Genomic DNA, 13,220 nt, shown 5'->3' on the forward strand with positions numbered 1-13,220 from the left:
ACACCAGGAAGAAAAAAATCCTTTACCTTCTATTTTCCCTGAAGAGTTTATATAAAATATATGTGGTTACTCTCTTAAGTCTGACAGGCTATCCCAAAAAGATTGTACGGCCTGGATATTTTTCTGTAGAAAGACATTTAAGTAAAACAAAACAAAAATTTTAATCAATATAGACCATTAGTTATTCTATTTCTTATTGAATCTGTTATAGTAATATGCGTTTTATAAAGATTCATCATGTCATCTAGTTTTCAAATGTGTTGGTCTAAATTATTCATTATTATTTCAATGTCTATAGGTTCTTTAGTCCTATCTGTTTTTATTCTTTACATCTAAAATTTGCAGCTTCTATTGCTTTTTTTAAAAAAGTATTACTGGACAATTTTAAAACTCATTAATAGGTTTTTTTTTTAAATTTTCTTTGTGTAGCTACATTGACTGCTGCTATTTTGGAGAATTTTATTGGGTTGCTATTCTTGTTATTATATTTTCTTGCTTTTTAATTGGTACTTCCTTTGTGCGGCAATCTTTCAGTTTCATAAAATAAAATCTTAAGTCACTGATTTTAGTGTGTGTTTGCGTGTGAATGCTTTATGCATTTATTACATTATGTAAATACACATTTATATATCTACATATATATACTTAAGAATAATTTTTTTCCTATTCTCGTACTCATTATATTCTACATTTTCTTTCACTTTAAATTATTGCCTAATTCCCTTTGCAATATTTTCTTTGACTACTGAGGTTTTTTGAAACATTGCTTTGTATTCAAATTTGGGGGAATATTTCATTATATAATACAGCTTTTCCATTGAATTCAGATTATGTATCTCCACGTTATCTTAGAATGTCTCAGTGGTTTCAAGGAATATATGTGGTTACCTTGCAGAAAGCCCCAGCATAGTTTGTTTCATGTATTCTCATCCTTCAGCTGAAGTCATTAATTTTGAGTAAGAATACTGTAGCAACAGAGTCAGTTCCAACTCAACACAGCACTAAGGAGCAATATTCAAGATGCTGCCAGTTTTGAACACTTAGTGAAGGTGGTGTCTCCATTATACAGTTGCGTTATAAAAGTATCTTGTAGGGAGATATTCAGCACTATGTAAGTGTATTGTATCACAATATACCTTCATCACTAATTTTAGTGTTTGTCTGAGAATCTTCTTTGCAATGATATTTTTTGTATTGTTAGATAATAGGATTTAAAAAAAATTCCTCATGTCTCCTACATGTTATAAACAAAATTTTATTGTAAGCCAATTTCTTCCCATATGATTTGTCTTTTCTTTTCTTTTTCTTTCTTTTTTTTTTTTTTAATGGGCCAGTCCTGGGCCTTAGACTCAGGGCCTGAGCACTGTCCCTGGCTTTTTTTTTTTTGCTCAAGGCTAGCACTCTGCCACTTGAGCCACAGTGCCACTTCTGGCCATTTTCTATATATGTGGTGCTATGGAATTGAACCCAGGGCTTCATGTATATGAGGCAAGCACTCTTGCCACTAGACCATATTCCTAGCCCTTGTCTTCTTTTTTTTTAAACTATATTTATATATATTTTTGGTCTTTTCTTTTCTGGTACTGGGGATTGAACCTAGGACATTGCACTTGCTAGGCAAGTGCTTTGCCACTGAGCTACACCCAGCCTGTGATTTGTCTTTTGTACTATTTATTTGTATTGGTCTGTTAGCTATTTTTCTCATCAGCAACACATAAAGCTGACACAAGAAACTAAGAAGGGACAGATTTGCTTTTAACTATTGTTTGAGCAGATTCAGTCCATGAACACTCCCTGTGTTTGGGGGCTGATAATAAGGGTATAATCATGAATACAATAATGTTAGAATCATGGTGGTAGGAGCATGCACTACAGGAGCTTCTTCATCTCATGGAAGAGGAGAAGAGGAGGAGACAGGAAATGGTCATGAAGAAGATCCCTCCAAGAATGCACCCCCACTAATCTACTTCCTCCAGGCAGACCACACCTACTCAGGTTTTCAGTTTCCCAAGATAAGCTACCTAGCTAGGGTACTAAGCACGTGGGAAAATTCAAACCATAATAAAGAGTGTGCACTAATACTCAAATTGCATTTTAGGTTACAATTTCTCACGAGGTTACAATTTCTCGCTAGTATTATTTAATTCTGTCTGGAAATTTTCTCAAGTGTAGCTATGGGATTCCCCTCACATTGGATTTTGTGTCAATTTTAAATCTGCCCATTATTTCGTGAGCACATGCTGGCTTTCATGCACAACAAGTTATCCCAAGCCTATCTTCAATTTCCCTGCCCAACTTTCATATAAAAAAAAGTATCTGAAGAGTCTGAGTTACTTTAACCAGAGAATGATGATCATATTATTTCTAGGGTTATTCTAGGGTTATTGTTATTATTTCTAGGCCTATACAGAAGCCAGGAACTGTGTGTGTGTGTGTATGTGTGTGTGTTTGTGTGTGTACTCAGATATATATGTGTGTACTCACATATTTGCACATATCTCTATTCCTGTATTTAATCCATTTACACACGACAAAAGCTACGACTTATAACAACCAACATTTTTTATTTCAGTTCATCACCACATGACCTAGTACAGTCTTCCCCTTTCTCTTGTTTAAATACCATGTTCTAGGAGGAAACCCAGTTTTCATTATTTACAGAATTTTTACCCTTTGCTCATAGCATGCACACAAAAACACTCACTTTTCTAAATTGACACCTTCATAAAAGCTTACTAATAAACTAGTGTAACTGTACACAATACCTTTTGCTCTGAGCTTTACTGATGTAAAGATATTTTGTTTTAAAGTTACTTTAGTTTGCTGATTTCTGCCCTATTTTTATCGGTGGTTGGTTTTTTGTTTGTTTGTTTGTTTTTGTTTTTGCTGATCCTGGAGCTTGAACTCAGGGCCTAGGCAATGTTCCTGAGCTTCTTTTGCTCAAGGATAGCATTCTACCACTTGAGCCTTAGTATTACTTCCAGCTTTTTCTGAGTATTTATTAAAGTCTCCTGGACTTTCCTGCCCTGGCTGACTTTGAACTGTGATTCTCAGATCTCAGCCTCCTGAATAGCTAGTATTACCGCTGTAAGCATCTGGCACCTGACTTAGTAGTTTCACATATTATTCCTTGAACCCTACTTAGATTACCCCATATTCAAGTTGATTTTCATCATTTCTTTGCATAGGCAGGGGCTATGTAAAACGTTGCATCAGAGCTGAGAGAATATCACCATACCAGGACCTCAATCCTCTCTATTCTCATGCCTATTCCAGTCTTTCTAATCCATTCTCAATCACCCCAGGTAGACAAATAATCACATTAGTGTCTGGGTTGATTTTCTTACACTTCACGCTATGTTCATAGCCTCAGTTTATTATTCACTTGTAAATAGTTAAACATAGTTTTATAAATTCAGATGCAGTGTTCTTTTCACAATGTTTCTCATTTCTCATATTTATTTCTATTGTCTGAGTTATTTTTTAGTCCTGATTGTTCTTTACATTGTTCCTAGGCATGTCTAGTCTTTTTTTCTTCTTTTCATGTTCTCTTTCCTATGCTGCAATTGTGAGTGGCAGTGTGGTATTGCATTTGTTAAAATGCTGCACTTGCTTCTACCTGGCATTTTCAGTTAGTTTTGTCAATGTGATCTCTTTTTTTTAAGGCTGCCTTAAGCTTGGTAATGGATGGAGTAGAGCAGATTCCACTCCTGTTGTCCTATAGTTCCACTGCTAATGTGTGGCCCTCTCAGATTCCACTGGAGGCTCTCAGTGAACAGTTCTCACCTGTCTTTCCACTTGGTGTTAATTCTGAGAACTGTTCACATTCAAGTTTCCAATGATTCTTTGCCAGTTTCCCAGACTTGAGCTTTAGGTAGACACTGAGTAGTTCTCAGCAAAAATGCAAAGGCTACTCTAAGCATATTTCTGGAACTTCTTCCTTCAGTCTACCCTCTGTACTTGAATCCAGTCATGCAAGATCAACCTTCTCAGTCTTCACTGTCTTTTCAACTCAGAAAGCCTTAAGCCTCTTCCTGATTCTTCTTCCTAGGCTGAGGATTCAGAAATTACAACTAAGCAAATATCAGGGTGATCACATGGTCAACTTTGCTTCATATCCATCAAAGTTCACTGTTTCATACTGTTGTTTAACGCCTGAAACCATATATATTTATTCTATATTTCTATATTTATTTCTATATTTATTTCTATATTTATTTCTATATTTATTATTCTATATATTCTATATTTATTCTATATTTATTCTATATTGTTTACTCAGAAGAAGAACGCTTAGTCTTTGTTATTCCACTAAAATTTAAGGGTAGAAGGTTAGCCATTCTTAGTTTTGGTATCATATTGTAAGTAACACCCCCTGGCCAGTAAAGCACACAAGAACACTTCCCCATTCTTTGATCTATTTAATCATCATCTGCAAATTGTGACAATAGTGATATGCCAATCTATGATGAATACATGTTAAACTGTGTCTTTCGGCTGTGAAAAGCACCATTGTTACAAGCACGGACTACATCTCTGGAAGAATCCCAGAAGCAGAGACAAGAATGTTCTGTTGACATGTATTTATTTGCAGAATAAGGTAACTCAGTCACTTTATTGTATCATTAGAGGTTATGATGACTTCAATTTTTTTTTTTTTTTGGTGCCAGTCTTGAACTCAGGAACCGGGTGCTATGCCTGAGAGTTTTTACTCAAAGATAGTACTCTATCACTGGAGTCAGAGAGCCATTGATGTTTTGGTGACTAATTACAGATAAGAGTCTTATGATCCCTTTGTCCAGGCTGGTATATAGTTCAACAAGTATGATAACTGGTAAGTATGTATATTCAAAATAACATATAGAATAACCTCCCGAAGGCTAGGTGCTAGTCACCAAAACAAAGTGTTTGAAGCAATGAAGATAATAGGAATCCTTGAAATGCATATCATTATACATAATTTCAGTGCACATGTATTATGTATATTTACATTGTATATCTACAGAATTATGAGATAGCTGCTCCTTGGATCTTTCTTATGTAGGAGAACCTCATGGACACAAGCAACAGGATGGTCTTAAGTTGATAAAAGTGATGACCTCTGCATGCGAACATACATCACACCTGTTCTCTTGATCCTTTGGCGGTCATGGAAAGATCATTTATGGAGCTCAAAAATTCTCAGATCTACTGGAAGAGTTAAATAAAGCTTTTTCTTTAGCAACATCTTAGTTTCTCCCCAGATACGTACACTGGGAAATTTCCATAACTTCATCCAATATCTACTGATGCCCTATCAGGCATCATGATACATTGCACCATGACTGATAGGATTTAAACTTGATGCTTGGGTAATATATAGTACATAGACAGGTCACTGAAAACAAAAAAAAAATTCAATAAAGTTATTTAAAAAGAAAATTGTTTTTCGATAATTTTCTAAGTTCTTGAATATGAATCTGGTTTTATTTTTTCCAAGAAAGACATATAGGAAAGATGAAGCATTAAGAGGAATTAGTGGATAAGAACATCTTCCCCAAACTTTCCACTATATATGTATCTCTATGAACATATCACTTACACACATACAAGCATGCTTACATTTACACACTTACTTACAGAAAAATGCCTGACTACATGTCCTTGTAAATTAGTGAGACAGAAGTCACACTGAAGTTTCTGCTTGCACAGGAAATATCCCTTAGCATTAAATGCAGCTATTTATTAGGTTCTGACAAGTATAATTAATTTCAGTAAGTACCCTGCTTCATGCAATGCTTCCCCATGCATTAGGCTTTATTTGGTGAGATTAATAGTCTCAGTTATGTGAGAATTTCTTCCAAGTCTTACTGTCCCGTGTTTGCACTGAAACTCATTTAATTTTTCTAATATTCCTGATGAAATGTAGCAGATGACAACAAATAATCTGAAGGATTATTGAGATCCCAGTGAAGTACTAAATTTTAGGATTTTGAACAGTTCTTGAGGAGTGTTGACTACAGCCTGCACATGTGACCATCAATAGAAAAAGAGCAATGTTCCTGAATGAGTTATCTCCATGGTTCCAGTGAGTGTTCTATACTGATGACCCACTTCTTTCTTCTCCCATTGTGGGGAAAACAAAACAAAATGTGACAGATTATTGATTAGGAAGAAAAGGGCATATCTTGTACTTTGATAACAATGGAGATAACTTAGACCTTAAAACCTTGTTAAAATATAATCTACTAAAAGGAGGTGTCACCATAATATGAGTTTCCTGTGGTCACTGGGACATATTTCTTAAAATGATTTTTTTTTTTTTTTTGCCAGTCCTGGGGCTTGGACTCAGGGCCTGAGCACTGTCCCTGGCTTCTTTTTGCTCAAGGCTAGCACTCTGCCACTTGAGCCACAGCGCCACTTCTGGCCATTTTCTGTATATGTGGTGCTGGGGAATCGAACCCAGGGCCTCATGTATATGAGGCAGGCACTCTTGCCACTAGGCCATATCCCCAGCCCTTAAAATGATTTTTAAGAGGCTTAAGACAACAATAATGTATTATTGTACAGTAATGGAATGTGAAGTCTGAAATGGGCCTTATGGAACTGAAGGTTGTTGAAAGGGCTACACTCAATTGGGGTAGGAGTGGGTGGAGCAGATCCAAAGAAATTCATTTCCATGACTTTTCCAGATTATCAGGGCTGCCCCATGCCTTGACACAGGACCACCTTCCATATTAAAACCAGGTATCATATTGTTCAGACAACTGGCTTCTGTTGTCACATTTCTTCCAATTATCTCTATCTTTCTCCGACTCTGTGTGTGTGTGTGTGTGTGTGTGTGTGTGTCTGTCTGTCTGTCTGTCTCTCTCTCTCTCTTTTTTCCTTCTTTCTGTTTTACTTATTGCTCATCTGGATAATCAATCAACCTTCTTGATCATTTCTAAAAAGTTTCCTTAACTACGCAAAGCAACATAAAGATATCATTTAGGATCTTAGGAATATAATGCCACGTCCAGGTATTCTGCCTGGGAGGGCCATGTGCTTCTGTAATGGACACTAACTGGAACCTGTGAATCTGTCTCCTTACAGGAGTTTGCTGAGTGTTTAGGTTAGAAATACGAGATAGAGACAATCTGAATGACTCAGATGGGTCTTTTTTAACCACAAGGATCCTTTGAAGTGGAAGAGAGTTAGAAGAAAATGTGAATGAAATGAATAAGAATTAAATGAAGGCAATATGAGACTCAACCTGTCTTTGCCTCACTGAAAGATGAAAGAAGTGGGTCATGAGCCAAGGAGTGTGGGCAGCTTATAGAAACTGGAAAATTCAAGGGAGCAGAATATTCCCCAAAGCTTCCAGAAGGAGTTCCTTCCTGCTGACACACTGGCCAGTGTCCCAGAGCCATTTTGACCTCTGAACTCCATAATCATAAAACTTTTATGTTGTTTTAATCTACCAAGTTGGTGGTAATATGTTACATCAGTAATGCACACAAAATAAATAATGAGAATTATTAGTCTTTGGCTTACTTGTTTGGAGCCAGTAAAATCTTAAAAGCGAATGTCAGAACCATCTGTTTATTACATGGAAGAAAAAGAACTTAAAAATTTGGTAGGTTTAATTTTCTTCTTTAATTTTCAGAGAATTCGGAGACTCATACAAGCCAACTTTGGCACTAACTTAAATTTAGAAAGCTATGAATTTTGAACACAGCCTACAAATATTTTGAAATTTCAACTTAGTTGTTTTCCACAAATGTGATTTACAGTGCAGGAGGCATGCATGTTACCAAATCTTCACATAGTTTTTACAAATGTACGTTTTCCAGCTTTAAAATAAATCTATCCTGGTTGATGAAATTTCTTTGCCAGTAAACCACTAGTGTATTGTGTGTGTGTGTGTGTGTGTGTGTGTGTGTGTGTGTGCACGTGTGCCAATCTTGGGGCTTGACCTCAGGGCCTGGGAACTGTCCCTGACCTTTCTGTTCAAGATTTGCACTTTACTACTTGAGCCATAACTTTTCTTCTGGACTATTGGTGGCTAACTAGAGATAAGAATCTCATTGACTTTCCTGATTCAGCTGCCTTTGAACTTCTATCCTCAGATTTTTGCCTCCTGAATAACTAGGATTACAGGTGTGAGCCACTGGTGTCCAGCCTAGTACAGAATTCTTGAAAAATAGATTCCATCTAGTATGTTGATTCTGTTCATTTTGGTTGGCTTCAGAAAAGTAATTGATGATACTCTTAGCTAAAGCAATTCTCTCTCCTGTCTGTTGTTGATATATAATTGTCATTACCAGGCTCAGTGGTTTCTGTTTTCTTTAAAAGTTTTCTACTGTTGTTATGGAGAATTGTTAACAATCACTAAGAAACTCAATTCCTACGATGTTACTGCAGTTTTAAGAACATTGTGATTAAAAAATAAACAGTCTTTTCAGATGAATGGAGAGCAATATCAAAGTGAATCTCATTTAACTCTCTGGTTTAAAGGAAATACTTTATTTTCAAGTCTCCACCATTGTAACTCTCTGATATGGTAGCCCATCTATGGATTAGGAGTAAAGGAAAATGCATGCACACCATAGAGATAGACAAACAAGATGTTATTATAAAGCTTTGCTACATTCCAGGCTTGGCAGGTATCCATTAAGCCAAACTGAATGCAGGCTTTATTGCCTTCATCTATTTCTTTATCCTTCTTATTCTTTACAGTTACCTAAACACTGGCACACAAAAAATAATATGAAATAGTTGTTTAACTCAGAGAATTAATTATTAGATATTTAAGGTCTTGTTTGCTATTGGTTCATTTCAAGCTCAGGTGATTGTTGTTTTGCAATCTCATCTAGATCTGGTTCAGAGTGAAGTTATCATATTGGAAGTTTCATAGTGTTTTGAAGGAATAACTTAAGTCATCTCTTCAGTCTATCATAATGACTGAAAGTTATGAAGCAAAGAGACTGACTTCATTTTCAAACTTAGTTCCTGTGCAAGAGGATGCAAAAGTGTGCCAACTTGTATTTTGTTATTCTTTTTATGCATAAAACAACACAAGATAAAAAAATCCAGTTCTTATTATGAGGATCAAGGTTGCATAAAAATAAACCTTTAAATAATCTATGGAGAGGCATTTGGTTATTTAGAAAACAGAGGGAATCATACTGCTGAGTGTCCACTATTGCTTCAAAGATTAGTTGTTCTTACTGAGTTTATAATTAGGAAAGATTTTACCCCTTCCAGATTGATAAATTTAGGTTAGGTGCCGTGGCTTATTTGGTTAAAGAGCCTGTCTAGTAAACCAGATTGATAAATTTGCAGTAATAGTCCACTATAAAATTAATAGTCCAATTTAAACTATTAATGGTTGTTTGATCAGCTAGCAAATATTTATCATACCTTCTAGTTAGTCATAGGTTGTGATATAAACATGTCTATAAGTTGTTTTTTTTTTTTTTTGCCAGTCCTGGGCCTTGGACTCAGGGCCTGAGCAGTGTCCCTGGCTTCTTCCCGCTCAAGGCTAGCACTCTGCCACTTGAGCCACAGCGCCGCTTCTGGCCGTTTTCTGTATATGTGGTGCTGGGGAATCGAACCTAGGGCCTCGTGTATCCGAGGCAGGCACTCTTGCCACTAGGCTATATCCCCAGCCCTATAAGTTTTTTTTTTAATTTAAGTGAGCTGTTAATATTTCTAGCTAGAGAATAATTAATTACTACAGGGAGCTAAGAATTAATGGGAGATATCTGGTGGTTTTGGATCATGTTGACTGAGCTATCTTGATAGACTTTAAAGAGGACGAAGGCAAAAGTACCAAATAAAAATAAACAAAGATAGCATGAGTAATGATGTGAGCATGTTGATTCCTTTTAAGTTGTATGAGATGGAGTTAGAAAGGGATTAGAGAATTTTAGAAAATAATGACTTTGATTTAAAAATAGACAACTAGAATTCAGTATGGATAACAAAGTCTCCAGAATGTTCACTGAAAATAAATGATTGAAGAATTGCACCATCTTTTGACAACATATTAGGCATCAGCATTGTAGTCACTAAAATCAAGAAAACAATTTCAGCTTGTGAAGATAAGTCCAGGTATGTGATTCCATAAATACAAAAAATATCATCTGGCAGCTTATAATAATACGTTCCCTCTATGATTCCTTTCTTACAGAAACTCTCTGAGATTTTAAACACAGAGTTCTGTCAATACAAATATTTTATATTTCAAGACATAATTTAAACAAGTATCTTAGAGGAAGGTGTTTTGTCAGTGAGACAGCTTTTAAGAATGGAGAGAGAGCCCTTGTGTTAAATTCATTCTGAATGCCAAGCTTTATGTCTTAGTCTATTTTCTGTTACTATAACACAATACCCAAGACTGACTGAGTAATTTATAAAGGCAGTAAGCTTTATAGTTCATGGCTTTGGAAGCTAAAAATTGAGTAGCTACTTTTAATGAGGCCTGTATGCTATATCCTAATAGAGCAGAGAATCAGAAAGGCAAGTGCATATGTCTGGAAAATAAATAAAAGGCAATGCAGCCTTGTTTTGTAACAACCCACTCTCTACTTATCTAATCCAGTCCCAGTAGAACATCAATAAACCATGAAAAATCTAATGGTAGTCTCTTGAAGGCCCTGCATTGTCTCTATATTGTTAAACTGGGAACTTGTTTTCCAACATAAGAATTCTGGGAGTTATAATTAAACCCCAGAACATTGTAATGGGTTTGGGGATTCACCAATTCACCTAATCCATATATAGAAGTTTAAGTAAGTAGTTCTATCTCTCATTCTACAGTATGGAGCCAGTCATGGAAGCAGAAACCACCTCCTGCGCAATCCAACAAAGAGAATTTAGCATAGGCTATCTGTTGGTTCCCAGGTGCTACTTTGTGAGACCAAGACAACAGGATGATGGAAGTAACCAGGCAGCAGCTACCATGCCTATGGCTGGAGAAATAAAAGGATGGATTCAAAAAGATCAGAAATTTCCAAGAGTGAGTACTGACATTTCTGAGGAGAGGTCACTGTTTGCCTGCTGCTGACATGCTGGAAGATTCCATCTTGGTCTGGAGTGCCAGTAGGAGCCAAACACCGAGGTTAACTGCTGTTTCTGGAGGGTAGGGTGAGGAGAATTTTAAGCAAAAGGCTATACGAAAGCTGAACTCTTTTTTTCCCTTCCACCCTGCTGCCCCCCACTAAGCCCCCTTCTGAATAACCGAACAAGAAGCCAGCTGGCACTGAAGAAATGTAGTTGGCTGAGTCCCCAGCTCCAGCCACACAAAGCAGAATATAGAAGGGTGAATTAAAAGCCCGGAGACATAGCATATTAACCAGCACAAGTACTTTACTCATAAAATGTGTGCTACTTAGAAACACCCCCAGGGGCATAGAATCAATCCATGGCATATTTAGAATTGAAACTCCAGAGCACAACTCCTTCTTATGCTTCAGACCCTTGGAAGAACAGTTTGCCTTGTTCAGAGCCATGTCTCATTCATTGCTGGTGTTACCAGGCTCCTGGAGTTGATCTCAGGCACCCATCAGGGCATCTTAGCAGTCTCAGGATGAGGTAGCAGAGGTGCTGGGGTGTGCGAGTCCTTTTGAAGCTATACTTGGGTACAAAAACGGTTCACAGGGGCTCCAGCCTGAGTCAGACTCAGAAATCTGCTCCTGTCCTCTGGGCTGCGTGTTCCACATCTGGAGTAAGACATACTCATAAAATTCTAGAATGCTTCAAGTTCACATAAAAGTGCCTTAAATCCCAGGTACTGAAAAGCACTTTAAATGACATCTTACTTCTAAAGATGTGTCTCGTCAAATCATGTGGAACATTGGTTCCACAGGTGGGGATTTCTTTTTTCTTCTGCCTGTGTGGATCTCCACCTCCACCCCAACAAATGAGTGTGCATTTTGTAAATGCTTTTTAAACTATCAAAGCATAGAAGTTTACCTAACTTTGCTTTTTTAAAAGTATGAAACACAAGCTCAGACAACCTTGAAACACCCTCATTTAAGAAACATTCATGTAAGGACTTGCAAAGAAGACTCATTCTTAAAAACGTCCCACTTTCCGCACTCTCAAGGATTCTTTTCTAAGTGCTGTTCTCAAGAGTCAAAAATGGGGGGAAAAAGTCATGGCATCTGAAAAACTAGTTTTCTGACTTTATACTCCTTAAAACAGTAACCATAAGATAAATCGCAAGTGGTTTAACAATTCCCCATTTATAAATGTGAGGGTTTAAAAGAAAACATAGAGTTAGGATTTCGAGTCATAGGGAAATTTTTCATAAGCAATAACATTATTCAAACTGTGTTTGCCTTCCTGGTTGGTGGGAATGTGTGTGGTAGGATATTTGAGACAAGAACATGTATTCAAGCCACATACATTGCACATTTTCAGCCCAAAGAGAAAACAGCTATAAATCAAATGGAATATTTACTGTTTGAATGTCACTAGAATGTAATTTCTCAAAAGTTCTCCAACTTGCTGCTGTACAGATTTGAGGTTCATTTTTTGTTGTTGTATTTGTTGTCGGAGTCAATGCCATCGTTTGTTCTAAGGAAAAACATTTGCCCCAGGAAAATGCTTCTTCTCATCATTTTCCCAAAAACCTCTAAGTACCAAGAGCTCTTTCAGAAGTTGTTTTCTTTTGGGATTCTCACTGAGCCACCTACTCATTGGAGGAAACCTACTTCAACCCCAAAACCAAACAAAGTCAATTTAGAAACAGTGTGGCTAAATGATTGGTCCCAAGATGTAGGAGCTCCTAGTTAGTGCAATGGAGACCCTGACCTCGGTGTGTAGATCTGAATAAAGACACCTTTCTCTGCACACATCCTTGGCTTGGTCTGGCTAATAGTCTGGTCTAAAGGCCCAGCCTTGAAATTCATGAGCTGCTAGCCTCCCAGAGGTTCCAACACAACCACCCAAGGATGTAGTAGGTACTTGTTAGTATTTGCAAAATGCCCCAAGACCAAGAAACAGATGCTCGGTACAGACTATTGAAAAGATGGTGCTCACAAATACTGTTTAATTTCAATTTTATTTTCTCTCTTTTTCTGTTTTCTTCCTTTATTTTTATTTTTATGGCTTGTATTTGCTTTAAGGGTTTACTCCTCTGTTAGTACAAGAGTTTTTATTATTATTATTAAGTAGCTGTACAAAGGATTTGCCACTTAAAGCAGTTTATGAATTCAACACTCTTATTACCACTTTCATAACATTTCCTGTTA

This window comes from Perognathus longimembris, chromosome 1 (genome assembly GCF_023159225.1).
Source record: "Perognathus longimembris pacificus isolate PPM17 chromosome 1, ASM2315922v1, whole genome shotgun sequence".
Classification (NCBI taxonomy): domain Eukaryota; kingdom Metazoa; phylum Chordata; class Mammalia; order Rodentia; family Heteromyidae; genus Perognathus; species Perognathus longimembris.